Source organism: Callorhinchus milii, unplaced genomic scaffold, assembly GCF_018977255.1.
Source record: "Callorhinchus milii isolate IMCB2004 unplaced genomic scaffold, IMCB_Cmil_1.0 Scaffold1, whole genome shotgun sequence".
Taxonomy (NCBI): domain Eukaryota; kingdom Metazoa; phylum Chordata; class Chondrichthyes; order Chimaeriformes; family Callorhinchidae; genus Callorhinchus; species Callorhinchus milii.
In genome coordinates, this window is record NW_024704742.1 from 82,491,740 (window position 1) to 82,518,397 (window position 26,658).

Consider the following 26,658-nt stretch of genomic DNA (forward strand, 5'->3'; position numbering starts at 1 on the left):
CAGGAAGGATGTTTGGACCCATTTAAATTATGCTGTGATGGGAGGAATGATAGAGTGCGTGTTCTGGAAGCATGAGATTGGATGAGCCAAAGGAAATTCTTCATTCAAAACAATCTTGTCATCTTACAACGTAGAAGATACAATGTTCATGAATACCTTTGCTTAGTATTTTTGATTTAGGTAGACTTGTACACCATGTCTAGTTATGGAAGTGGATATTTCAAGAATACCTATCCATTCTCGACCCCCAATCCGCTATTTCCTCTCTGTTGACATGCGGCCAATTGTTTATAAAGTCAATCTGCAATAGTTAACGATGGGAATTCACATTTCATTGGAAGGTTACAAATTCAGATGGATAGAGAATAAATTCTGACGTATAAGTTATAAGTCATAATAGTTTCAGGTTTTATTGATTTTATTTGATGCACAAATTATGATTTACTTTCCCAGCTGCTTCATGCTCACATTATCATTAATTTTAATTCATTGTGGCACAAACTTTTCAGTGAGTCTGGACCCAACGTGGCAAAGGTACAACCACAAAGATCCAGGCTTATCAGCAGGCTGTGGAAACGGTCTTCCCTTAGTTATCAAGCTATTGTTTAAGTGTGATGAATCCTATATCATGGCCTCCATCTTTGAACGAGCCTCTAACTACCACCCCTTTCCCCCATTCCCTTTGCTCGGTGTCCAACCCTACCCCTGTAAAGTGCTTTAAAATGTTGCCCCACAGGAAAGGTGTTATATAAATGCAAGCTGTTGTTGTCTTATTGTATTATATTCTACACTGAAAGCTTCACATATATTGTTTCATGTTTGCATTGAGCACTGCGTAATGTATTATGCATCCCATGGAAGAAATAATCATTTATTGCCAGATAAGAGTTGCTTTGTTTTCACATTACCATTGTTTTAAATTCATTGTGTTGTTGAAGTGCAATTAATCCTGTGTCATACCCTCCATCTGCAATGCAAAATTCAAGTGGAGAAACAGGCTGCAATACCTATTTGCTTTACTTGAAGGAAAGAACAAAATGAGTTTTCTTTATACTACGTTAAACTTGCAGTTTATACATTTTCGGTTAACAGATAGGATTCACTGTTATCTTACAGTGGGGGTAAAAAATTCAATATGTGCTATAACATTGCTGAAAATTGCTGTCCAAAGCAGTCTTTTATTATTGACCGGTTTTGTATCTCAACATCCTGTCTCTCTCTGGCTTCAGTGTAGTGGTTTCGCCTGAAGCCTGGAAGGGAGGGTTGGGGGGAGGGGAAGGGAGGAGGATCATACAATTAACCTTCAGTTGCTGCTCTTCTTGTGGCCAATGCAAGCGTTTCCGAGCCACTTCTCAGGATACCGTATATTTCGCCTGCAAAACATACAGTCAATTCACTTTACAGTATATTCTATGAATCAATTTGAGACGTCTCGAAGACATGATAAAATGCTATATCAAATGCAAGGATTATTATTTATATACCAGCCTAACTCAGAGATACCACATTCATGAGCAGATCAGTTAATAGCAGCATTTGGAGGCAATTATCTGAACCACTGTGCTGAATTTGGGGTGGGGAGAGGGGATTGCTTGCACAAGAAAGCCCTCAATAATTTCAATCTGGTTTGGAGCACAATTAAATAATAATAATTCTTGCTTTTGATAAAACATCTTTCCCACTGGGAGAACGTCTCAAAGCAATTCACAGGATCTACTGTGAAGTGTAGTGATGTTGTATTATGTATGTAAATGCAGCAGCCAATTTGTGCACAACAATATCCCACAAACCACCATGAAGTGAATGACCAGATTTATCTGGAGGATGTTGGCCAGGACACTGGAGGCATTGATTCTACTTGCTGCCACTTTCAAGATGTTTTTTTCTGGTCAGCCGGGTGTCTGACACATGTAGAAATCTGTCACCATTGCCCAGCTGAATACAAAAGAAACTTGAAAGTAGTGGATAAGATTATGCGTGTAATTCATCACCTGTAAGTAACAGGTCCTCAGGTTGCATGACGAAATTCTGATTTTCTTAGGATACATAGAACCTTTTGGACTGTTGGCCAGGACACCAAGAGAACCACCATTCTCCCACTGCGGAAGAGATTAATTTTCACAGGTTGTTTTTTTACCTCATGTCTTTGTTGGAGATATTTTCACTGCATCCTTTCCAGTTTAACCTGAAGAACATTCTGCTTTTGCTGAATGTGGTTTTCGCTCCAGTTTTGTTTCTTAATTTATCCTCGGGAGATCGCCTGTCATCACCTTAACATTAGCTCTCCTAAAGTATGGCACATTAATTTTATGATTACTTACTCAAGTTCATTCCATGGAGGTTGAATCTAATAACATAAAGATCACTGATACAGTGTAAGACAACCTTCAACTATTCCACCATCTCAGGCTCAATGTTACAAAGCCACATCCACTATTGCTTCTTCCTTATTCTCTTGTCAACAGAATATATGTGCAGATATGAGAGGATCAGATCAACATTTCCATTCTTCATTTAATACAATATAATACACAGTTATGTTGCACCTTCCACATCAGGAGAATGTCCCGAAGTGGGTGGACCATTTACACCCAAGCTGGGGCGGGGCTAAGGGGCTACAGGCGAGGGGGGTAGCGAAAGATGGCTGACAGTGCACTCGAATAAGAAGGTCTTAAGATGGACAGGGAATGGGCAACTCCAAAGGATGCCAGGATGGAGTTCTGGAGAGTGAGGACATTTAGATTGAAAGCTCATCCACTGATGGTGGGGTGATAGGGCAGGGGATATGAAGCACGTCAGTGTTAGCTGAGCAAAGGATAATAGCAGATTGTAGAGGTAGGGTGGGGTGAGGCCATAGAGGGTTTTGATCATGGGGATAAAAGTCTTAATTTAATTGTTCCTGATGGAGAGTCAGTGGAGCTGAGCAAGGATGGGATGATAGGCTTGTAGAGCCTGGTGAAAGAGAAAACATAGGCTGCATTGTTCTCTGCAGAGTTGTCAATGGTTGGTGACCTGACAACCCACCCAAGTCAGCCATTCTGGATGTTTTTTATATGTACCTGTGTGTATATGCAATGAATACAGTAAAACTGATCAGTAATCGTGCTCCATTATAGTGCTGGCTGGTGTTTTATGGATTGCAACGACCATGTTATAACAAGGCTCCAGTGTACTGACTGTCCATCTAGATTGACCCCATTGCCTTCATTTTCCTATCAGATTTTGAGTTAGATGGTTCAGATTGTCCACACTTCCTTTCAGGACACAAGATTCCAACAAAGGTTCTTTCGGAAATAAACTTGCAAAATGCCGTAGCTCCAGTGGCTAGAAATGCACTGTATCAGAAAACTGACAGAGCTTAGCACTGTTGGCAGGTACTTAGTGGCCCTGAGGATTGTATGAATATAGGAGAATGTTCTGTTGTCAAAGTTATAGAATAACAAGGCTCCCTGCCAACTGGAACTACACAACACGGCGCTTTTTTTATTTAAAGAAAAATTCCATTCTATTGGAAAATAATTTAAAAAGCAGCTCTATTGTCAAGTTCTACTCTTCATTTGTATAAAGATGAATGAATGTCGGGCTGCAGTTGAGATGGGTGTTGTAACTCTTCATTCTTACACTTGGAAAAGCAGCACTCCGAGGTGCTACTTTTTGTGAAGGATATATGAGTTGTATTCTTTCCTGCATCTGTATTCAAAATAATAAATAATAATCCTTAAATTTAATATAGTGCTTTGCACATCAGGAGGACTTTGTAACATTGCAGAGTTTTATATAGATTTTCATGGACTGTTGAGGATGGAAACAGGCAATTCAGCACACCCAGTCCGTGTCGGTATTTATACTCTACAACAGGGAGGTCCAACGGCGGAGTGAGGGCCAATTTCATCCACCTCCCACCTCCATTCATCTGGCCCACCTGGTCTCTCCATAACCGATAAATGTTATGTTAAGTGGAGCGCTGTAGCCCAGTGGTTAGAGCACTCGCCTCACAAGTGAGAGATCTGGGTTTGATTCCCGGCAGGGTGCAATGTTGAACAAGTTTCCTTATTCCACGTATCTCTGTTTACCAAGCAGTAAGTAGAACCCCGTTGTTAGTCGATTGGCACATCGCTTTTCCGGGGGTAATAATTCCTTAAAAAAAATTCTTCACTCAGTCCATTGCTGTTTGTGGGACACTGCTGCTGCATTTCGCCCACAAAATATAGTCAAAATATACTCACTTTACAGTATATTCTGTGAAGCGCTTTGAGAGGTCTCAAAGAGGTGATAAGGCATTATATCAAATGCAAGGATTATTATTATTATTATCAGCATTGATAGCTTGTCTGGCAGTCAGAATCTCTTGAACATTTCTCAAATGGGGCATCCAACTGTGAACAGCCAAAATGTTGGGACTATCCTGCTCTACAGGAGTCTCCACCCATTCCTTATTCTCTCCCATAACCTTCTATTCTCTTGTCCCTCATGTCTCTATATCTGTGACCAGGGCTCCCTCTGCCTCCTTGTCCACCTGGACCTCTCCGCCGCTTTCGACACAGTCGATCACGCCATCCTCCTCCAACGCCTTTCCTCTGTCATCCACTTCAGTGGGACCGCACTCGCCTGGTTCAAGTCCTACCTCACGAACCGCCAGCAGTACATCTGCACAAATGGCTTTTCCTCCCGCTCTCACCCGGATGGATACCTGCGGGGTACACCAAGGATCAATCCTTGGCCCCCTCCTCTTTCTGATCTACATGCTCCTTCTTGGGGATATCATCCGCAGACATGGGGTACACTTCCACATGTATGCAGATGACACCCAACTCTATTTTTCCACCTCACGTTGCGACCCCCAGTCCCCTGATGTTCTGTCAGTCTGCCTGTCAGACCTCAGGGGCTGGATGAGCGCGAATTTCCTTCAGCTGAACATTGACAAGACAGAAGCCATACTCTTTGGCTCCAGTCAATGTCTAAAATCACACAGTTCTCACCTCCTCCACCTACCCGACCTCTCCCTAAAACTCTCCGAACCTGTATGCAACCTAAGCGTAAGGTTCGACCCCCCAATTATCCTTCCTCCCCACATCCGTCCCTCCACCTCCGACGCATCGCTCGTCTCCACCAATATCTCACTCCAAAAGCTGCTGAAACCCTCATCCATGCCTTTGTCACCTCTCAGCTGGACTATTCAAATGCCCTCCTCGCCGGTCTCCCCTCCACTACCATCCATAAAATCCAGGTTATACAAAACTCTGCTGTCCGCATTCTTACCTGCACCAAACTCCGCTCACCGATTACAGCAGTCCTTGCCAGACTGCACTGGCTGCCTGTCCCAGAGAGGATCGACTTCAAGATCCTCACCCTTGTCTTCAAATCCCTCCACTCCTCTGCACCCCCCTACCTCTCTGACCTCCTCTCTCCTCACAACAGTGCCCGTTGCCTTTGCTCCACTGGTTCTGGCCCCCTCCTTGTCCCCCGAGTCCTCCGCTCCACCGTCGGTAGCCGTGCCTTCAACCACTACGCCCCGAGGCTCTGGAACTCCCTTCCTCACTCCCTTCGCCTCACCCCCTCTCTTCCCACTTTCAGGTCTCGGCTGAAGACCTTTCTTTTCGACCGCATCTTTAGTCACCTTCCTGCCCCTCCCCCTGGCTCGGCCCCGGGATCCGTTACTGTGAAGCGCTCTGAGATTCCATCCAGTATGGAGGGCGCTATAAAAATCCAACTAGTTGTTGTTGATATGTGTTTATTTAGTGTCCATATGCATTTTGCTTTGCCTCTGGAGCCTGAGACTTTGCATAGTTTTAGCCTTACGACTACACTCTTAAAATATAAGATTTTTGTAAAATTCTTAAAGTCTGTCTTAAATCTGAAGCAGTATTTTAGCAGATTTTTTGAGGAACTGTTAAATACCAGCTTCCAAATTAAGATTGAAAAATTTTCCAAAATTTTGCCTGATTTTGAATCTATTGGTAGCAATCATAAAACTGAGACAATGAGATATTTAGAACATGAGATATTTATCGAAACTTGAATAGTTTCTAGATTATTAGGATGAAGACCCTTCTGCCCATTCTATCTTCATCCTTCCAGAATACCCACCGTACTGTCTCTCACACCATCAAACACTTTTTTAAATGAGTCTCAGTGTCCTGACCTCAAACACCCATTTTGGTAATTAAGAATCTCCATACAATGCATCAATGAAATAGATCAGGAATCAGACACTTTAGAGTGCAAGTCCAAGCCATGGCTATGTGGTTAACCCTGGTGAGGCTTCTGGTTAAATGTTAGCAGGACAATGCAAAGCATGTTGTCTATCAGTGAATCCTTGCTTCAAAGTCAGTTAAATGAGATTGTCCTCCATGAATACATTCCCCAACTATCGTATTAGATTCCACTTATTATTAATCATATAAATTTAAGCTTCAAGGTTATACAGTGCAATATAACTATTATTTATATGGTCTGTCCATGTGAAACAATGATGATTTAGACAGGGCATGAATTAAACCCTCCATAGTTGGTGATTCATTTAACAATGGCTAACCAACCAAAAACAACAGCAAGTAGTGAAGTGATTTATTGTGGGGAAGGAATTAGATATTTTTTATTGCAAGGGTTATTGAGATGTGGAACAATTACTGCAAGTGGTGGTTTGTGGGTCATTGCTGTGCTGATTAGTTGCTGCGCTCACCTACAAAATACACGGTCACTTCACTTTACAGTGAGTGTGTCCTGTGAAGTGCTTTGAGATGTCCCCGTGATGTTATAAGGTGCCAAATCAAAATAAAGGAACATTTTGGATCATTATATTTGTCTTTTCAAGCAGTCTATCAGGACATTTAAACGAGAATTTGATAAGTACTTGAAGACCAAACATATAATAATAATTCTGGTACTATATATCATCCACACCTAGATGATCTTACTTAGTTATAAGTGTAGGAAATGCGAACCAATTGTGGTAAGCAGCAAGGGTACAAATTGTAAGCGTGTCTCCCTGTAAGTTTTGTTAACATTATGAAGTATCAAGTACAGGAATACAAAAGCAAAGCAATAATGCTAAGTTTGTGCAAATAATTGGATCAGGTTGCAACTGGGGTTTAATTTTTGGGCACCTCATTTCAGGAAAGATGGTAAGGCCTTGCAGAAGTGCAGAGGAGATTTCCAAGAATGATAAGGGGCTTCAGGGGGCTTTTTTTTGAAATTGGAAAATTTGAGTCTGTTTTTTTCTGGAGCAGAGAAGGGTGGGAGGTGTACAAAATTATGAGGGTTTTTCACAGGGTGAAAAGCTATTTCCATTGGTAGGCCAGTCAGCGACTAGTGGCCATAGTAATAGGATATTTGCAAAAAGAGCGAAAAGACTTCCTCTCTCTTCCCTTCACAAGCTGCAGACTATCCTAAATCCTGAAGCTTGTATCCTTTCCAGCACTAGGCTCTGCAAACCTATCACCTGTATTCTCTCTTGGCTCCACTTGATCCTCATCCCCCAGCAGATCAAGTTCAAGATCCTGTCCTAACCTTTAAATATCTCCATGAACTGTGGAGTCCTGTAGCTCAGTGGTTAGAGCACTCGCTTTGCAAGTGAGAGACCTGAGTTCAATTCCAGGCAGGGCGAAACCTTGGGCAAGTTTCCTTACTCCACACGCCTAATAATAATCCCTCCAAAACCAAAAACAATAATAAAATTGGTCATTTTCAATCTACGACTGTTTGTGGGACATTGCTGTGCGCAATTGGCTGCCGCGTTCGCCCACAAATATACAGTCAATTCACTTTACAGTCTATTCTGTGAAGCGCTTTGGGACGTCCTCCCGACGTGAAAAGCGCTATATCAAATGCAAGGATTATTATTATTATTATTATAAAGCCTGACCTCTATGACTATTTCAAACTGTACAAACCTGGTCGCTCCCTCCACTCAGTGTGCACCAGTCTGTTTCACATCCCCCATGCTAGCTTCCCAAACCATGGAGCTATCAGCATATTTGCTCCCATTCTCTGAAACTCCATCTTGAAGACCCTTGCCCCCTCCCTCATCTCCTTCAAGGTCCACCTCAAGAACTTACTCTTTGATTCTGTCTTTGGTCGTCTTTCCTGCCCCATCCTCCTCGGTTCCTGTCCCTCACTCGGGTGCAAGCCCTGGACAATTCAACGTCTTGGGGTGACCTCCTGATGTGAAAGGCACTATATTTGTTGTTTTTGCATTTCTTTCACTCAGAGAGTTGTTGACAAGTCAGTGCCCTGCCAAGTAAGTTGGTGGAAGGAGCGTCCATTGTTGATTTCGAAAGGGGAACAGGTATATGAAGGATAGAGGCTTGAAGGGGCATGAGGATAGGACAGGGCAGTGGGATTGAATTCATACCTTGTCTGACTGCCAATAATGACTCAATGGGCTGAATTGCCTCCTTGTGTGATTTAAATTTCTATTGCTCTAGGAAGCATGTTGGCATCACCACTCGCATCTTAAGTATTGTGAGGAACTAAATCTAAATGGGAGGTGTTAGAATCCCTCCCACATGTGTGTGACTGGCGTTTGATCCTTGTTGTTCATTTGAATAGCACTGCACAGTTGTGTACATGTGTAATCTCATTAATGCTCATGGAACTAATTAGTTCCTGCATAATCCCTATCTCTATCCTTTGACATTTTAAACTTTGAAACTATTATCAGTCTGTTACATATCTTTACTGCTTCCAACTTAAGTAATATTAAATTAGCTAATGCACGTTGATTTGCACTGTAAATGTAGAGCCACTCCAGTGTATTATTAAGCCTGAGTTTGCCTAGTTAAACATGGCGTATGTTCAGGAATATTTAATCATGAATCAAAATTAATTGTTGTTCAAATAATTCAGGAATAATTGACTTGTAAATTGGTCATGTGTTTTGTAAGGAGTGGGGTTATATTATTTGCGACATGACCTTTAAGTATTTTGAATATCTGAAACACAATTGTCTTTCTCCAGATGAAGACCAACATAAAATAAAAATAAAATAATTCTTGCATTTGCTAAAACATCAGGAAGGCATAAAGTGAACAAATTTTATCCTGAGGAATGTTGGCCAGGACACCGGGAGAAATTCCCTTCTCTTTTCGAATAATGCCATCGGGTCTTTAACATTTATCTGATCAGGCAGACAGAAGCTCAATACACTGTTCATCCAAAGGATGGCACCTCCATCAATGCAGTGTCCCTTTATCCTATGAATTTATTCGGATATTTTCTTCAGTTCTGTGAGGGATGAGCTACAAAAAAGAATTTGAGAACTAATGAGTTGATGGGTTTAAATGATGTGATAATAAACTGTGATAATAAGTTGTTTTTATTGGAAAACAATCGCTAGACATGATTTTTTCCTTAAGGCTACGTAAGCACAATTTTCCGTGCAACGTTATGTGCAGTTAGGGAATAAGGGAAAATCTGTTACGGTCTCTCTAAGTATGTTGTGCTGTGCAAACATTAGGCACATTTCAATAAGTAGACTTGTTACAGTTTGCTTGCTGCAATGGTCCTTTTCACGAGTTATTGTAATTTTATTTGGAGTGTAATGCCAGTCAAACTAAATTTTCCTGCATGCAACTTGGAATTGTTGGGATGTATCGAAGGATAACATTCCAAAATTGCTCATATCGGTATTTTACATTAAAGCAAAAGCAGCAGAATTTTAGTTATCCCTTACTAAGTTACATGAAAAATTGTTTCTGCTTGACTTACACCATTCATTTACAATCTCTATTTGGCGATTTTGCACCAAACGTAGTGGGTAACAAGGAATAAGTTAAATTCTGCTGCGTTTGCTTCACGTATGCAATGTTCGCCTTCTTTCTAGCTACACTTACAGTTAATAATAATAATCCTTGCATTTAATACAGCGCTTTTCACGTCTTCTAGACGTCCCAAAGCGCTTCACAGAATATACTGTAAAGTGAATTGACTGTATATTTGTGGGCGAACGCGGCAGCCAATTACGCACAGCAATGCCCCACAAACAGTCGTAGATTGAAAGTGATCAATTTATTATTGTTTTTGGAGGGATTATTATTAGGCTCTGTGTGGAGTATGGAAACTTGCCCAAGGTTTCGCCTCTGCCTGGGATTGAACTCAGGTCTCTCACTTGCAAAGCGAGTGCTCTAACCACTGAGCTACAGGACTCCACATTATTATGCCTCTTTGTGGGACATTTTAGTGCAAAAATGGGTTGCTTCATTGGCCTACAAAATACACAGTCACTGTACTTTATAGTAAATTCTCTGAATCACTTTGAGGCATTATTCCTAAAGGTAGGTCTAGACCACACTTTCCAGTGATATGAAAATATGATAACTATATTTTTATGTAATGAATAGTAGCCACCTGTTGATTTGTTGAAAGCAATTTATTTTCCTATTTTATAAAATGATTTAGTAATATTCTTTTGGTGAAATAATTTGAAGATATAGGACCTACTAAAACCTTAATCTGCTTTATAAATGTATATAAATCAGCTATTTATACTCTTTGCTTAGCTGTTCACACTATGATGATGATATTAATAATAATCCTTGCATTTAGTATTGAGCCCTTCACATCAGGAGGCCATATCAAAAGCGCTTCACAGGATTTACTGTAAAATGTTGAGACTGTGTATTTTGTAGTTGATTGTGGCAACCAATATGTACACAGCAATGTCTCACAAACAACCTTAAAGCAAATTACTAACTTTATCTGGGTGGTTGTTGGCCTGACAATTAGGAGAAAGTCCCTTTCATCATAAGGATGGCACCTCTAACAATGCAGCACTGCACTGGAGTGTCAGGTTAAACTATGTGAGTCTGTCCCGACTTCAGAATTGAACCACAACCTTTTGACTAGGAGGCAGGAGTGTACCAACTGAACCAGGCTAACATTATTATTGAACTTAGGCATACACTGTCAGAATTATTCAACACTGAGTTTTCTTGACAAAGCAGACTGAGAAACACCCTTTGTATTGCTTTGCCTCAGTGTTGAATAATTCTGACAGAGCAATTGAATAAAATCATTTTAAAATAAACTAGGACATTTTCCCTTTCCTTGTGTGATACAAGCCAGATAAGAGCTGATGGGAATTTATTCCACTTGTGAAGTTACAACTTCTGTTACTTATTCTTGGTCTTGTCACCTCTGAATAATGTGGTGCTTCTGGGATGTTTGTGTGGGGGGTTGGGAGAATAGTGTGTTGGATATAAGACAGAAAGATGAAATACCTAGCAATATAGACTTGGATAGTATTGAAAAGAAGCATGAAGATAAGAATGAAGGTTATAATTTAATTCCTTTTAAGAATCTGTTGCGACAGGATATCCATGAATAGTATTAACAGCTCCGGATTTAAACTGCTGAATCCCAGCTCTGAGGAAAGGGAGAGCATGTTTGTGATATAAAGTAGGAACCTCGGACTGAATCAATAATAATCCCTCCAAAACCAAAAACAATAATAAATTGGTCATTTTCAATCCACGACTGTTTGTGGGACATTGCTGTGCGCAATTGGCTGCCGCGTTCGCCCACAAATATACAGTCAATTCACTTTACAGTATATTCTGTGAAGCGCTTTGGGACGTCCTCCCGACGTGAAAAGCGCTATATCAAATGCAAGGATTATTATTATTATTATTATTATAATTTCTGATGACTCTGTTTTGATGCCAGTTTGACTTGGGGAGAAAGATTACTTCCCATCAGACTCCAAAAAACAATGTGAACTGTTACTGTAACCAGGAGAGATTCAGCAGGAGTAGGAATGTCCTAACATTTCCTCAAGTGCTTGTTGGAGTGAAATTCCTAAATACCACTTAGGGGAGATGAAATGACTGGGCACTGGATGGTATGTCAGATGGAGTGCGGTGGGTGAGGGTGTAGTCAGGCAGGCGGAAAGCACTAGTTTACTTTGTATCCATTTTCAATTAATGCTTATTTAATTATTTAGACTCAAGTTGACTTCGAAAATAGAGAAATGTTTTCAACCACTGTGACAGCGCTTCACATGAATTACTATGACTCTAAAGTGGAGAGATCATATGTTTTTGTTGTCAGCTATTTTGTGATTTTCCTGATCTCTCTCTCTCTCTCTCTCTCACTTTGTACAAGAATAAAATGATATGTAATCTCACTTGGTGAAACTGAATTAAGCTGCACTGTGGGCCTTGCTTCTAGCTTAACTTAGTTTCTCCTTGTCTTCTGGCCAGCAATCCTCCAGATAAAAAATTGTAATTCACTCCATGGGTATTTATGGGACATTTACTTTGTGAAAATTGGCTGCTGTGTTTGCTCACAAAACACAGTCACTCACTTTACAGTAAATCCTGTGCTTTGAGATATTTCAGTGATGTGGTAAGGCATGGTAACAATTATAAGGATTGTTTTATCTTCAGGGGTAGTGTAGAAATATAGGCAAAGTTTCCATTGTAAGTTACCTGATGGTTAGACTCAAGAGCTCTGAGGCACTTCCAATGTGAAGGGCGCGGTATGAATCAAATTGTTGTAGATCTGTGATTCGACTAGAAAGCCAGCATAGCTGTGCATCAGACGAGTTAGCACACCACATGTCTCATTTTACACTTTAGTTTGTTTTAATTTTTAACAAAGTATAATTTTATCGTTTCTTTATGTTACATTTTCCATACGTTGGGTTTCTAATCCTCGTCATGTGCAAATTTTTACTGGATGTCAATCGACTGGAACTATAGTCTGTATCTGCTGAGCTACCATCTGCCCTATACTCTCTACTCAGCTATATAAAAGTTATAGATTAATTATGGGGCCTCACTGGCCTCCTTGCCCTTGTGAAAAGGATAAAGGGGAAGAAAGTGTTGTGAAATGTTTGCAGACACTGGGTTATGTTTCATTTATGCCAACAGTAAGTGACATTTATATAGTGCCTTTCTCATAGAATAATATCTCCCTTCCTCCCTCCCTCTCGACACTATATTAAATGAAAGGATTATTATTATTGTTGTTATTATTGCTGCAACATGGGAAACAATGAAATAATTGTAACGATACTAAGAAGTGAATGAATAGGTTTATTCCCCCAGAGTCATTGTAGTTATTTTGTTGATGAAAGCCAGCACCTGGTAGTGCATGAACAATGCCGTTGCTACTTTCTGAGGTGAAAGATAGCTTCAAGTTGATTTAAAAATAAGCCCATTGAGCCCTCCACAATGTTCAGTGGAAATGCAGGCATATGATTTTGACTCCTAATCCTATTAAATACACAGCTAATTACACCATGACTTGCTGCAATCATAATTAACAGATTGTTTTGTGTGTGTGCGAGGAAGGATTCACTCTGTGAGGTCTCATTATCATACATTTCTTCCTCAACACTCAAGAGCATTTCATTCATCTGTTATTTTGCCTGGTTTATTTCAGGAGTGGATCCTTTTGACGTTGATGTGGGAAAAGCTGTTCTCGATATGCTGATTTCCACATAATTTTCCAGCTCTTGTGCTTTTCTTCACACAAATGTTACCAGCAAGAAAGTTTGTTTTGTTTAAAAAAACACTCTCACAAAGTTTTGTAATTAGGTTTCCCGAACTCTTACAAGATCAAATGCATTTTTTATATTGTCCCCTTGGTATTCATTATTTAACCTGATGTAAACAGATTCTCACACAAAACTCTAACCATGAATACAGTGCAAAAGAGATCAAAGGCTTCATTAATGGGAGAAATCATTTTTGTGTTTGTTATTTATCTTTTATCTTAAAAAAGATCTTTAGGATGATTTCACCAGCCTTATCGTATGGGTGCCTTTGTGACTTTGATTCCTGCAGCTTTAATCCTTTGAGTATTGAAAGGCAGTTTTAGCTTTGAACATTCATACATCTTTCCCTTCATATATCATCTCCAGAGTTGCTTTAATATTCCGATGAAGAACAATATCAGGAGTTTGAGAAATCTAATGCACTACGCTAACCATTCTTTAAAAAAAAATCTTTTTTTAAAACCACAGATCTGTATAATACTTTTGATTTTGGTGCAAAAATCTCATGGCAATGTTCAGAGAAATTATGTGGCTGTTATAAATGTGTAGATTAAACAAGAAGGGAAATGGGAAGCAGTACTTTCAACCTTCAGTGCAGCAGCATAGAGAGCTTACAGTTCATTACAATTTATGCATATATAGCACCCTTCACTTCAGGAGGACGTTTCAAAGTACTTCTCGCAGCTGGCTGGGCACCCAAGCCAGGAAAAGCAGGGAAAGGTTATAGTATTGAAAGAAGCTGTTCTACCCATCATATTTGTGCTGGTACCAGCTCACCGCTTTTTCCTTCCCCTGCCTCACTGAAATTATAATAATAATCCTTGCATTTGATATAGAGCCTTATCATGCCGTTGAGACATCGCAAAGAGCTTCACAGAATATAATGGAAAATGGTGTGTGGTTTGTAGGTAAACACAGTAGCTGTTGTGCACAGCAATGTTCTACCAATAGCTATGGAAAATACTTTAATCTATTCCCTACTTTTCTCATTCACTTTAATATTATTTCCCTCAAGTATGTATTCAATTCTATTAAAATTATGTTATTGAGTCAGTTTTCCCACATCCATTGTGGTCCAATATTTCATATTCAAAAATGTTGTATCAGCCTGGCTCAGTTAGTACACTCATACATCTGAATCAAAAGGTTGTGGGTTCAAGCCCTATGATGGGACTTAAACTTATCAAGTCTAGGCTGACACTCCAAAGCAGTATGGGGTGTGGTGCAATGGTGGTGTCTCCTTCGGATGAGAGATTAAACCAAGGTGCCGTCTGCCTGTTCAGGTCGACATTAAAGATCCCAAGATATTAGTTGAAGGGAAAGGAATTTCTATTGATATCATGACCAATTTAGGAATATAGGAACAGGATTAGGCCATTCAGCCCCTTGAGCCTTTTCCGCTATTCTATTAGTTCATGGCTGATCTGTACCTCAACTCTGTTTACCCGTCTTTGTTCCATATCCCTTGAAACCCTTACTCAACAAAAAATCTATCAACCTCAGTCTTGAAAATTTGAATTGATCCAGCATCCACAGCCTTTTGGGAGAGAGAGTTCCAGATTTCCACTACCCTTTGTGTGAAAATCCCCAAAATAAAAGTTGTCATAAGTAAAATAAAATTCACCCTACCCTGTGTGAAGGGCACAATATAAATACACATTGTTGTTGGTCATTTACTCCATGGCTGTTTGTGTGACATTTACAAATTGCATGCCATATTTTCCCACACAAAAACCCCACATCATTGCACTTTACAATACATCCTGTGAAGGACTTTGAGATATCCTCCTCTAGCTTGAAAGGCACTATACCAAATGTAAGAATTGTTATTATTATTAGGACTATAATCCTGTGTATATAAGTATTTCTCTAATATCCCTAATTTTTCATGTGCGATGGTTCTCAATTTATACCTTCTTGTTACTGATTTATCGATCAGTGAAAATTCTGTTTCTCTATTTACATTGCTGAAACCAGTCATAATTTTGGCCATCTTTTATTGAGCTTTAAATATTCCCTTCCTTCCATGTCTTGGATACTGCTGAATTACAAGCACAAATTCTCCTGTGTTGCTGATTGGAAGCTAAGTGCTGCTAAAACTGAATGGAAACAAATCTAAAGTCTTGGTGCAAAGAATACGCATCATTTATTATAAAACCCAGAATTTATAACATAAAGGAGAGCATGTGATCTGTACTATATGAGACAACCCTATTGTGGAGTTAGTAACAATCCAGATAACAGATCATCACACAATTGTAAAGTGCCTCCAGTGCTAAGAACGGGTTGTCAGGAATGGTGCTTCAGGCCAGGACAATGGATTTATTTAAAAAGCAGCTTGATGCTGTGTTGGGTAGGTGTCCTGGGGTTGCTGGAAGCATGAGATCAGATAGACTGAAAGGCCTTCTACATTTGTGGAGTCCTGTAGCTCAGTGGTTAGAGATTCCAGGCAGAGGGTGAAACCTTGGGCAAGTTTCCTTACTCCACATGCCTAATAATAATCCCTCCAAAAAAAAAAATAATAAATTGGACATTTTCAATCTACAACTGTTTGTGGGACATTGCTGTGCGTAATTGGCTGCCGCGTTCGCCCACAAATATACAATCAATTCACTTTACAGTGTGTTCTGTGAAGCGCTTTGGGACGTCCTCCCGACGTGAAAAGCGCTATATCAAATGCAAGGATTATTATTATTATTAATATCCAAACCAATCTTGTGATCTGATAAAACTTCTTCCATCAGGAGTTATACTGTCACTATTACACTGTGCCAGCCCTTCTCTCTCACTGGCCACTCTCTCTTTTTAACTTTATTTGACGTTTTCTCTCTTTGATTCTTTTCCTCTCTTTGATTTGTGGGCAGTTTGCAAACCCAAAGCGATCTATATTTTTTTCACTCCAGGTTCATTTGGACACAGAAGAATAGTTTGTGTTCTGCTGTGGTTAAAAAAATACATTAAAACATCGGGAGTCATTTTGAAAAAGTTCACAAAGCGTTAAGTTTGTCTACAAAACACACTTTCACTACACTACAGCAAATCTGTTGAAGCATTTTCAGATGTCCACCTGACGTGAAAAACGATATATCAAATGCAAGGATTATGGTTACTTTAAAAACATTATCTTTATTAAAAAAAGATATTTTCAGGTCTTGATTAGTGCCGGGAATATGTAACATAAGGAATTGAACATAATGTAGTGTTGTTTTTTTCAGTAATAATAATCCTTGAATTTGGTATAGAACCATATCACATTGTTGAGACATCTCAAAGTGCTTCACAGGATTTACTGTAAAATGTATTTTGCAGGCGAATGACAAGGCAATGCTCATCAAAAGCTATGAAGTAAATGAGTAGTTATATTTATATAATCCCTCCAAACCAAAACAATAATAAATTGGTCATTTTCAATCTTTGACTGTTTGTGGGACACTGCTGTGCGCAATTGGCTGCCGCGTTTCACCCACAAATATGCGGTCAATTCACTTTACAGTCTATTCTGTGAAGCGCTTTGAGATGTCGAGAAGATGTGAAAAGCGCTATATCAAATGCAAGGATTATTATTATGTTATATTATTTGGGGGATTGCTAGGCAGGAAACTGTTCAGATTGCTCAGAGTTATTAAATATTATATTGTCATACATAAATATTGTATATGTCAATACAAATTGTAACATTTATATTGCCTTTGATCCAATAATAGCATTATTTTACCTCAGAGCAGCATGTGGCTCAAGAGTGGCAGCAGGAGGTAGAAAAGAAATTAGGTAACAGCAGGAACAGCACTCACCAGCAAGTAGAATACCAGAAAACAGGCCACATTATGCTCTACATTGAGCAGACAATCAGCCACAAGCAGGCACACACTTTACATAACAACCAGGCAGCCAGGCAGTACTGAAAGTTGATCATTTAAGTTAGTAAAACATGGCTGAATCAGGGTCATCAGGTCGCCACCGATTTCACTTTCTGCTTTGCGCAGCAAAAAGGGCAATGATGTTGAGGCAATCCAACAAACCGGAAATGTTTTTTCTTTCGGTGCGAGAACCGATCACTTGAACACACGTGCAGTCAAACCCACTATCGCGTTTCACTTTAATGTGGATTAGAGTTTTATGGGACCCAACACCCAGTTATAACAGAGCTGTGTTGTACTCTGCAACTAATCAAATTGTTCCTGACCAGGGAGTATGCTCAACTCTGATACTGGCAGATGTTGAAATGAGGAAGAGTTCCATTTCCCAGCAGGAACCACCATCGTTTTGATGAACGTCAAAATTTGCAATTTATTTTAAGAAAAACATCCATCCAACTTACTTCTGTGTGCCACACAGCCCAAAGAGAATGATTTTGAAAGATTTACTTTTAGTAGGTTCTCAATCAAGTGACCACTTTTTGGTTGTCGGAATCTCCTGGGCTGCTGCTCCTAGGAGGCATGTGACTGACAGATGGCTTAGTAGACCCTAAGCAGTTGATCCTCTATCATTTGTTATTGCTGGCGTTAAAGTGCCTGCCTGCAGAGATGGAAGATTTTGTACAGGAGGACACCCATTGTTTGTAAGGCAATGCGACTGTGGAACAAAAGGCATGTTGAAAGGCAAAGCTTTTGCCAATAGGCATAGTAAAAGGTTTAAACAAGAGAAGGAAGTTTCTCCCAGTGTTCTGGCCAGCAAATAAAATTAATCATTTGCATCATGGCTCTTTGTGGGACATTGCTGTGCATAAGTTCCCTTCATGAAACACACCATCAATCAACTTTGGGACTTCCACCCAATGTGAAAGCTACTATCTATACCAAATGTAGGATTATTATTGTTGCCTTGCTTTATGGAAGTAGTGGGGAAGAATTCAATTGTTAAATTTCACCTGCCCCAACCAAAATGTTAATTTTGTTTATCAGACCTACTCCAAGAGATTGTTCTTTTGTCCCTGATATTTTCACATATTAGGGAAGATATTGCCCCGCAATATCGCCCGGCTCCACCACTGCCTCACAACGCAGGTCGCCGAAACCCTCATACACGCTTTCGTTACATCGAGGATTGACTATGCAAACTCACTGCTTGTCGGCCTCCCCAACTCTTCCCTCCATAGGCTGCATATTATCCGGAACTCTGGGGCACGTGTCCTCTCCCACATTAGGCTCTACGACCCTATCACCCCCATCCTTGCCCAACTCCACTGGCTTCCCATCACACAGAGGATACAGTTCAAGATCCTGGTCCTCATCTTCAAAGCCCTCCATGGTCTTGCTCCCACCTACCTCTGTGACCTCCTAAACCCCTACCATCCTGCTCGCTATGGCCTGCTTCACATTCCCCCACCTCGCTCGCCCCACTATTAGCGGGTGGGCCTTCTGCCACTCTACCCCCACCCTCTGGAACTCCATCCCGCAGTCCCTCTGTCTCATCCCCTCCCTCGCCACCTTCAAGACCCATCTCAAGACCTCCTCTTTAACGGTGCTTTCAATCTCCCTGCTTCCCTCCATGCCCTCCACCTTCCCCACCCCGATTCCTAGCTCAGGTCTGAAACTCTGTCTGTCTAGCGACTTGGGACGTCCTCCCAACGTAAAAGGCGCTATACAAATGTAATTTTGTTGTAGTTGTTGATATTCCACTTGACACTGACCTTATGAACTTTGCTGATGTACAATTCTAATAAGAGAATAAAGAACAATACCTATAAATCCAATATTTACACTCATTGTCAACGTTGCTGTACATAGCAACAAGTGAAACCTCACCCCATTACTATCTTTGTGTTCCTCTTCTAAAATGGGGATTATTAGGACTGTGAGAATGCCTCACTGAATAAAAACACTGCCCAGCAAGGAACTAAGTTGCACAGCAGGAAGGATTCCAAATTCAACTCTTGATGTATGCTGAGTTATCTCATCACAGAGAATGGCAGTGGGCCACTTAAACAGGCTCTTGTCTTTTTGGAGTGAAGGAAGGGAAAAAATAGGCTACGTGTGCCTGATCCATTGACTGGATTTTTAGCAATTTAATAACAATGATCCATGTATTTGACCTCTCTGCTGCCCTTGACATTTCTGTTGCTTTCGACACAGTCGACCACTCTATCCTCATCCACCGCCTCTCCTCTCACCTCAACGGCTCTGTCCTTGAATGGTTCGGATCATACCTCTCATACCGCCTCCACTTCATCTCCACAACCAGCTTCTCCTCTAGCAGGCGGCGTTCCTCAGGGCTCTGTCCTTGGTCCCCTCCTCATCAATAGCTATATGCTTCCTCGTGGTGACATTCTCCGCAGAAATGGGGTCAACTTCCACATGTATGCCGATGACACCCAACTCTATCTCTCTGCCTCAACCCTCGCCTCCAGGACCACTGCTGTCCTGACAGAATATCTGTCAGACATCAAGTCCTGGATAAGAGCTAACTTTCTTCAGTTGAACATCAACAAGACCGAGGCTCTCCTGATTGGCTCCCGTCAGCGCCTCCTCACCTCAGGCGCTGACAGTATCACCATCCATGGTTGCACATTCCACCTTACTAAGCCAGTCCGGAACCTTGGCGTCTTGTTTGACCCTCAACTATCCTTTCTGTGCCATGACGCGCTCTGCCTTCCCCCAATTCTGCAACATCGCCTGACTCCGCCATTGTCTCAAACCGCAGGTCGCCGAAATCCTCATACACGCTTTCATTACATCGAGGCTCGACTTTGCAAACTCACTGCTTCTCGGCCTTCCCAACTCATCCCTCCATAGGCTGCATATCATCCGGAACTCTGGAGCCCATGTCCTCTCCCACATTAAGCTCTGTGACCCTATCACCCCCATCCTTGCCCAACTCCATTGGCTTCCCATCACACAGAGGATACAGTTCAAGATCCTGGTCCTCACCTTCAAAGCCCTCCATGGCCTTGCTCCCACCTACCTCTGCGACCTCCTAAATCCCTACCATCCTGCTGATTCCCTTCGCTCAGCAGGTTTCGGCCTGCTTCACATCCCCCGCCTCGCTCGCCCTACTATGGCGGGCGGGCCTTCTGCCACTCTGCCCCCATCCTCTGGAACTCCATCCTGCAGTCCCTCCACCTCACCCCCCCCTTGCCATCTTCAAAACCCATCTCAATACCTTCCTCTTCGACTGTGCTTTTGATCTCCCTGCTTCCCCCACTGCCCTCCACCCTCCCTGACCCTGACCCCCAGCTCTGGTCCAAAACTCTGTCTATCCAGCATCTTGGGACATCCTCACAATGTGAAAAGTGCTTTACAAATGTAATTTTTTGTTGTTGTATTTGATGTAGTGTCTTTCATGAGAGGACGACTTGAAGCGCTTGACAAGATTTGTTGTATGATGATATATTTTGTAGGTGAACAAAAAACAAAACTGGTTGTTATGTGAAGTCTATTCATTCCACAAATGACACAATCTCCATTTCATAGATCAAAATTTTGTGTCTTCCTGATCCCCAAAGGTACATCAAGCTAAAACGACCATTTATTCATTCCTCCCCACATTTCTACAAATTCATCATCTGTTTGCTTCCCTATTAACTCTCTCTATCAGTCCTAGCAGTACAGAAGTCATTCTGTTCCATGAAGTATTTTGTCATCTCAGTCTGGTCCCTATTATTATTCTGTTCTCCAGCAGGTGCTTGTCCGGTTGTTTTTGAAAAGAGTTAATCAAAATGGAACCAGCTGTTTTGGTTGGAGTGTTGTTTCACAGAGAGAAACCAGATCCTTCTAATACCCAGTCCCGCTTGAGGCTTGTTAATTTTCAACCTATGCCCTCTAGTTATGCTCAGTAGCCTGTGCACATCTATGTATCTGTGCTTCTTAGAATTTTAAAGACCAGTATCCTACTCTGCCGTTTTCTCTTCTCTAGTATAAACATGTTCAGTTCTATGAGATATTCCTCATAGATTAGAACAGCGTTTCTCAATCTTTTGATACCAGAGACTCCCTGAGATTCTTCTTAAAATGTGGTGCCTTATTTGTAAATAATAATCTTTGTATTTGACATAGCACCTTATCACGTTGTTGAAAGATCTTAAAATGCTTCATAGAATTTCTGTGAAGAGCGGTGATTGTGCATTTGCAGATGAATCGACCAGCCAATTTGAGCACAGCAATGTCCCACAAACAGCCAGAAAGTGAATGGCCAATTTTATTTGAAGGATTGTTTGCCAGGAGACTGGAAGAAACTCCCTTCTCTTTTGAGTAGTGCCGTGGGATTGTTCATGTCCACCTGAACAGACAAACTTGGTTTAACATCTCATCCTGTAGCTACGGAGTCCTGTAGCTCAGTGGTTAGAGCACTCGCTTTGCAAGCGAGAGACCTGAGTTCATTTCCCGGCAGGGCGAAACCTTGGGCAAGTTTCCTTACTCCACACGCCTAATAATAATCCCTCCAAAACCAAAAACAATAATAAATTGGTCATTTTCAATCTACGACTGTTTGTGGGACATTGCTGTACGCAATTGGCTGCCGCGTTCGCCCACAAATATACAGTCAATTCACTTTACAGTGTGTTCTGTGAAGCGCTTTGGGACATCCTCCCGACATGAAAAGCGCTATATCAAATGCAAGGATTATTATTATTATTATCCGAAGCACAGCAGCCCCTAGCATTGCATGAAATGTCAGCCTAAGACTATGAGCTCAAAATCCTGGCAAGGGATGTGGGGTTTAAACCCATAACCTTCTGACTCAGGAGGCGGCAGTGCTACCAACTAAGCCAGGCTGACACCTATAAGCATTTCGGGGAACTCAGTCCAAAAGATGTACAATATGGGCCAGCCATGAGGTTAGCACAGATCATCTTTTGTATTCTTGTTTGAACCTCCTCTGTTGTGTCTATATCTTTTCAGAGCTAGGGCACCCCAAACTACATACAAAATGTGATCTGTTCAAGGTTAGAGTCATTACTTTTGATTCATAGTCCAACAGTGGGAGATGCAGCCTAGTATTTGATTAGCTTTGCTTACAGAAGCTTGGCATTGTTCAGAGTGCTTTCTTCATTTGCAAAATATTTTTTCTTCTCCATCTGTATATTTTGCTGCAGACGGTATTTTCTTTCTCATATTCACTCAGTCTTTACCTTAACTCTTACTCCACTAGCCCATCTGTTTAATTGGTTCAGATCTTCTGGAATGTTATCGTCTTTCATACCATAATCACGTAGCTTCCTGCTTTAAATCCCATTATAATACCTGTAACTTCATCAGCTTTACAACAGCCATATCAATCTATACAAAACATGTTTTTCAATACTTAAAATACCTTAGGATAATTGGTGATCGTGTGCAGAAATGTTTATTTGTATTTTAAATAGTAGTTTTCCCCTGTGGAAACCCAACACTACCCAAATCCTTTTGCGTCCATTAACCAACATCTACAGTTGGTTGTAAGACATCTGATTCTGAAATACACATTAAAACAAATGAGGTAACTGGAGACGTTATCATAAACAGACACACGCAGATGCTGGTTTTGAAATTGATTCTGAATGAAATGGGTTGTTAGTTGTGTGATTCAGCAATCAAGGCTTTTGAATGTTGCGAGTTGGAACCCTCTCTAAGAAGTGCACAGTAACACTGAGCTAAGACACCAGGTGGCAGCACATGGCCCAAAGTCAATGGTTTCTTCCTTTCTGGTCCGATCATCTTCCATTTTTTTTCAATCTGAGGTGGGCGTGATTTTTATTTTATAATTTGTGGGTGCTCCATTGAGTAGTAAGTTTATTTTTGTTAGATTTTTCGTTCCCAGCGCTGATTAACCAGGGACGGCTGAAATCCACACTCTCTGAGACCAAGAATCAACATTTAGCAATCAGCCGAGAGGCCTGAGGCCTTATGCTCTCAATGGACATGAGGTAAAGACTGAGTGAACATGAGAGAGAACATAGCTATTTGGTGTCCTGAAGGGTGGCTCAGCCCCTTGGTACATCCTCCCAACATGAAAGGTGCTTTACAAATGTAATTTGCCGCTGTGGAGATTTTGGCACTCCTTAGCAGATATATTTATTTATTGATCAGTGAGTTGTGCCAGTGTATAGGTTCTTGTGTTTAATTAATGACGTTTGTTCATTGAAAGCTTACCATAATACCAATGAGAAACCCTTCTTTTCTACCCACTTTGATTTTTTAAAGTAAGTTTACCACTGTTTAGTCTGGGTTTAATCTGCCCTGTTTGCTGCATTTGTAATACTGACCAGTGTATCTGAACCAGCAACAGTGGGGATCACCCAGTCACTGATCCACTGCTATCTTTTACTTGAAAAATCCAATTGCGAGTTGAAATGGTCCAAAAGTGCTGTGCAGGTAATGTGATGCTAGATTTAGCTTTAGAATTTCATGTCCATCAGTTGGAACCAAACTGAATTCACACTCCCCAATTCCCCTGTTCATTAACAGGTTATTGTCACAGATTCATGGAATTCCTCAATTTATGGTGCTTACCTCAATTTTGGCCACCTTTCCTTCAAAGGGATACTCTGCCATTGGAGAGTTCAGAGAAGAGCAGTAAGGATGAATTAGAAACTCAAATATTGGGATCCATTGGCCAGTTGATGACTTTCTCAACTGAACCTAATGAATTATGACAAGATCTGATCCTGACCTGAAAAACAATGAAGAACCTGCATCAAGGAAATATCTTCCTCTTGAATTCTAGTCACAGTATTCACAAAGTTACTAAGCACCAAAACGTGATTAAAGATGGAAATAAAATGGATTTATTCAGCTTTGTTGACTAGTAACATTTTCTTTTCCAAACTAATAGTAGCCGGAATAATATTAGATTATGAAAAGCATTGAAGCTTTTACCATATGTTATTGATGATATAATAAGCTTGTGAACTTTGCAAATGCTGCATCTTCTTTCAGTGGAATCAATACTGTAGCTTGAATGGCTTTTTTGTTGCTAATTATATACTTCTATATGTTACAGCTTTACAACTCTTTCCTAAGCTTATATTCTATTGATGGTGCATTTATTGCTGCAGTTCCTGGGAGCAGTGAAATGTTGCTGGCATTTGGATTTTAAATTGTCAATCAATTAGGCTGAAATTTGTTTTGAATTGGTATTTGGAAGAAGGAGCTTTTAGAGATGAGAATGCAATGCACTAACTGAGCTTTTCTCTCCCTCCATTATATCCGGTTGAGCCAGACCAGATTTGACTCGATCTGATTCACTGCAGCCTACCTTTGACTCCAGTCCTGGAACATACTTTGTATTTGTTATATGGCTCACAGGGAATTCCTTGAAGCTGCCATTCACCTAGTGGGAGCTCAACGTGCTCTGGACAGAGGGACAGCATTTCAATGGCAAGCTATGCGGTTTTAGCTGGTTAGACTTAATGCACACTCTGGGGTCTCCAAGCCTTGGTTTTTGACAACCTGTGCCTAATACTTTCTGGAATTAGGTAAGCAAGATGCATCACTCCAGGGAGAGAGTGCGCATTCCATTCCAACAATCTCTCTCTGGGATTCCAATGTGTAGATGGGATGCATGGAAATCTCAGCTTGGTTTGGATAATCTTAAGCATGGTGATTTATGCATTTGTCAGACACCCAGCTGAGCCCCAAAAAATCATTATAAGATTATGTTGTAGATCAGTGAATGAATATGGTGGGAGAAAATGATATCATAGAATCATAGAATCATACAGCACAGAAAGAGGTAATTCGGCCCATCTTGTCTGCGCCGGCTCCTAAAAGAATAATTCAACTCAATCCCACTGGCCCGCTTTCTCTCCATAGCCCTGCAATCCTGTCCTCCCCAAATACCCATCTACTTCTCTCTTAAAAGTTGTTATTGAATCGGCTTCCACTACCCTTTCAGGTAATGCATTCCAGATCCGAACAACTCACTGGGTGAAAACATTTCCTAACCTCTCCTCTTTTTTTTAACAACTATCTTAAATCGGTGTCCTCGGGTTACTGACCCACATGCCAGTGGAAACAGTTTTTTCCAGTTCAACCTATCAAATCTTCTCATGATCTTGAAAACCTCTATTAAATCCCCTCTTAATCTTCTCTGCTCTAGGGAGAATAATCCCAGTTTTGCTAACCTCTCCTCATAACTAAGGTCCTTCATTCCTGATACCATCCTGGTAAACCTCCTTTGCACCCTATCCAATGCCCTAACATCTTTCCTAAAGTGCAGTGCCCAGAACTGAACGCAGTACTCCAACTGAGGCCTAAACAGCATTTTATAAATATTCAACATAACCTCCTGACTTTTGAATTCTATGCCCCTATTTATAAAACCTAGTATCCCGTATGCTTTTTTGACAGCTTTATCTACCTGTCCTGCATCTTCAGAGATTTGCTTTTGTGGACCCCCAGGTCTCTCTGTTCATTTGCCCCCTTTAAGATTGTACCATCAGCTTATGCTACCTCTCTTCATTCTTCCTACCAAAATGCAACACTTCGCATTTCTCCACATTAAACCTCATCTGCCACGTTTTTGCCCATTTTACCAATCTGTCTAAGTCCTCTTGAAGTCTGATGCTATCGTCCTCACCATTAACTTCTTTTCCTGGCTTAGTATCGTCTGCAAATTTGGAAATTGTGCTCCCTATATCCAGGTCCAGATCATATGAATAGAGTGAGAGAATATCCCCCGTCTTTTATCTATATAACACTATTTCTGCTACCAATTGTTATAATTAACAAAGGCTTTCCTTGACTCTTTTACCTCAGAATTTGCTCACCACTTTGATAAGAAGACCGGGTCATCTCCAATAACTTGGTTTTGGGCATCCCTTGAGTGACAGTTTTCCACATTGTAAAGCCTTTGCCTGGTCTGACACTATGACCTTCAATAATTAATACCGTTCAGCATAAGTCTTTAATTGTCCTGTCTCTGTTGTAGATAGTTGAATAATAATTAATAACACCTTTCACATTGGATGTCTCAAAGCACTTCACGTGAATTCTTTAACGTCCACTTGAACAAGCAAATGGGACTTTGGTTAAACATCTCATCCGAAGATAGAATTCATATACCTGAGCAGAAGTAAGAGTTTTTTTAAATTAATGCTGAGTCCAGATAAGCGTCTTCTTACTGTAACATTTGAGCAGCACTTCCCAAACTCTGTCATATGGTAACACATCAACACATCCAACCTGCATCCAAGAGGTGATGCATAATCCAAATTCAGACTTTTACAATATTCCTCACAT

The 26,658-nt window shown here is 40.8% G+C and overlaps 1 long non-coding RNA gene across 1 annotated transcript in view; it reads left to right on the top strand.

The window, feature by feature from the left end:
- LOC121849785 overlaps positions 1 to 26,658 on the top strand; it is a 211,549-nt gene that overhangs the window by 160,426 nt on the left and 24,465 nt on the right. The gene's annotated exons all lie outside the window — the stretch shown is intronic.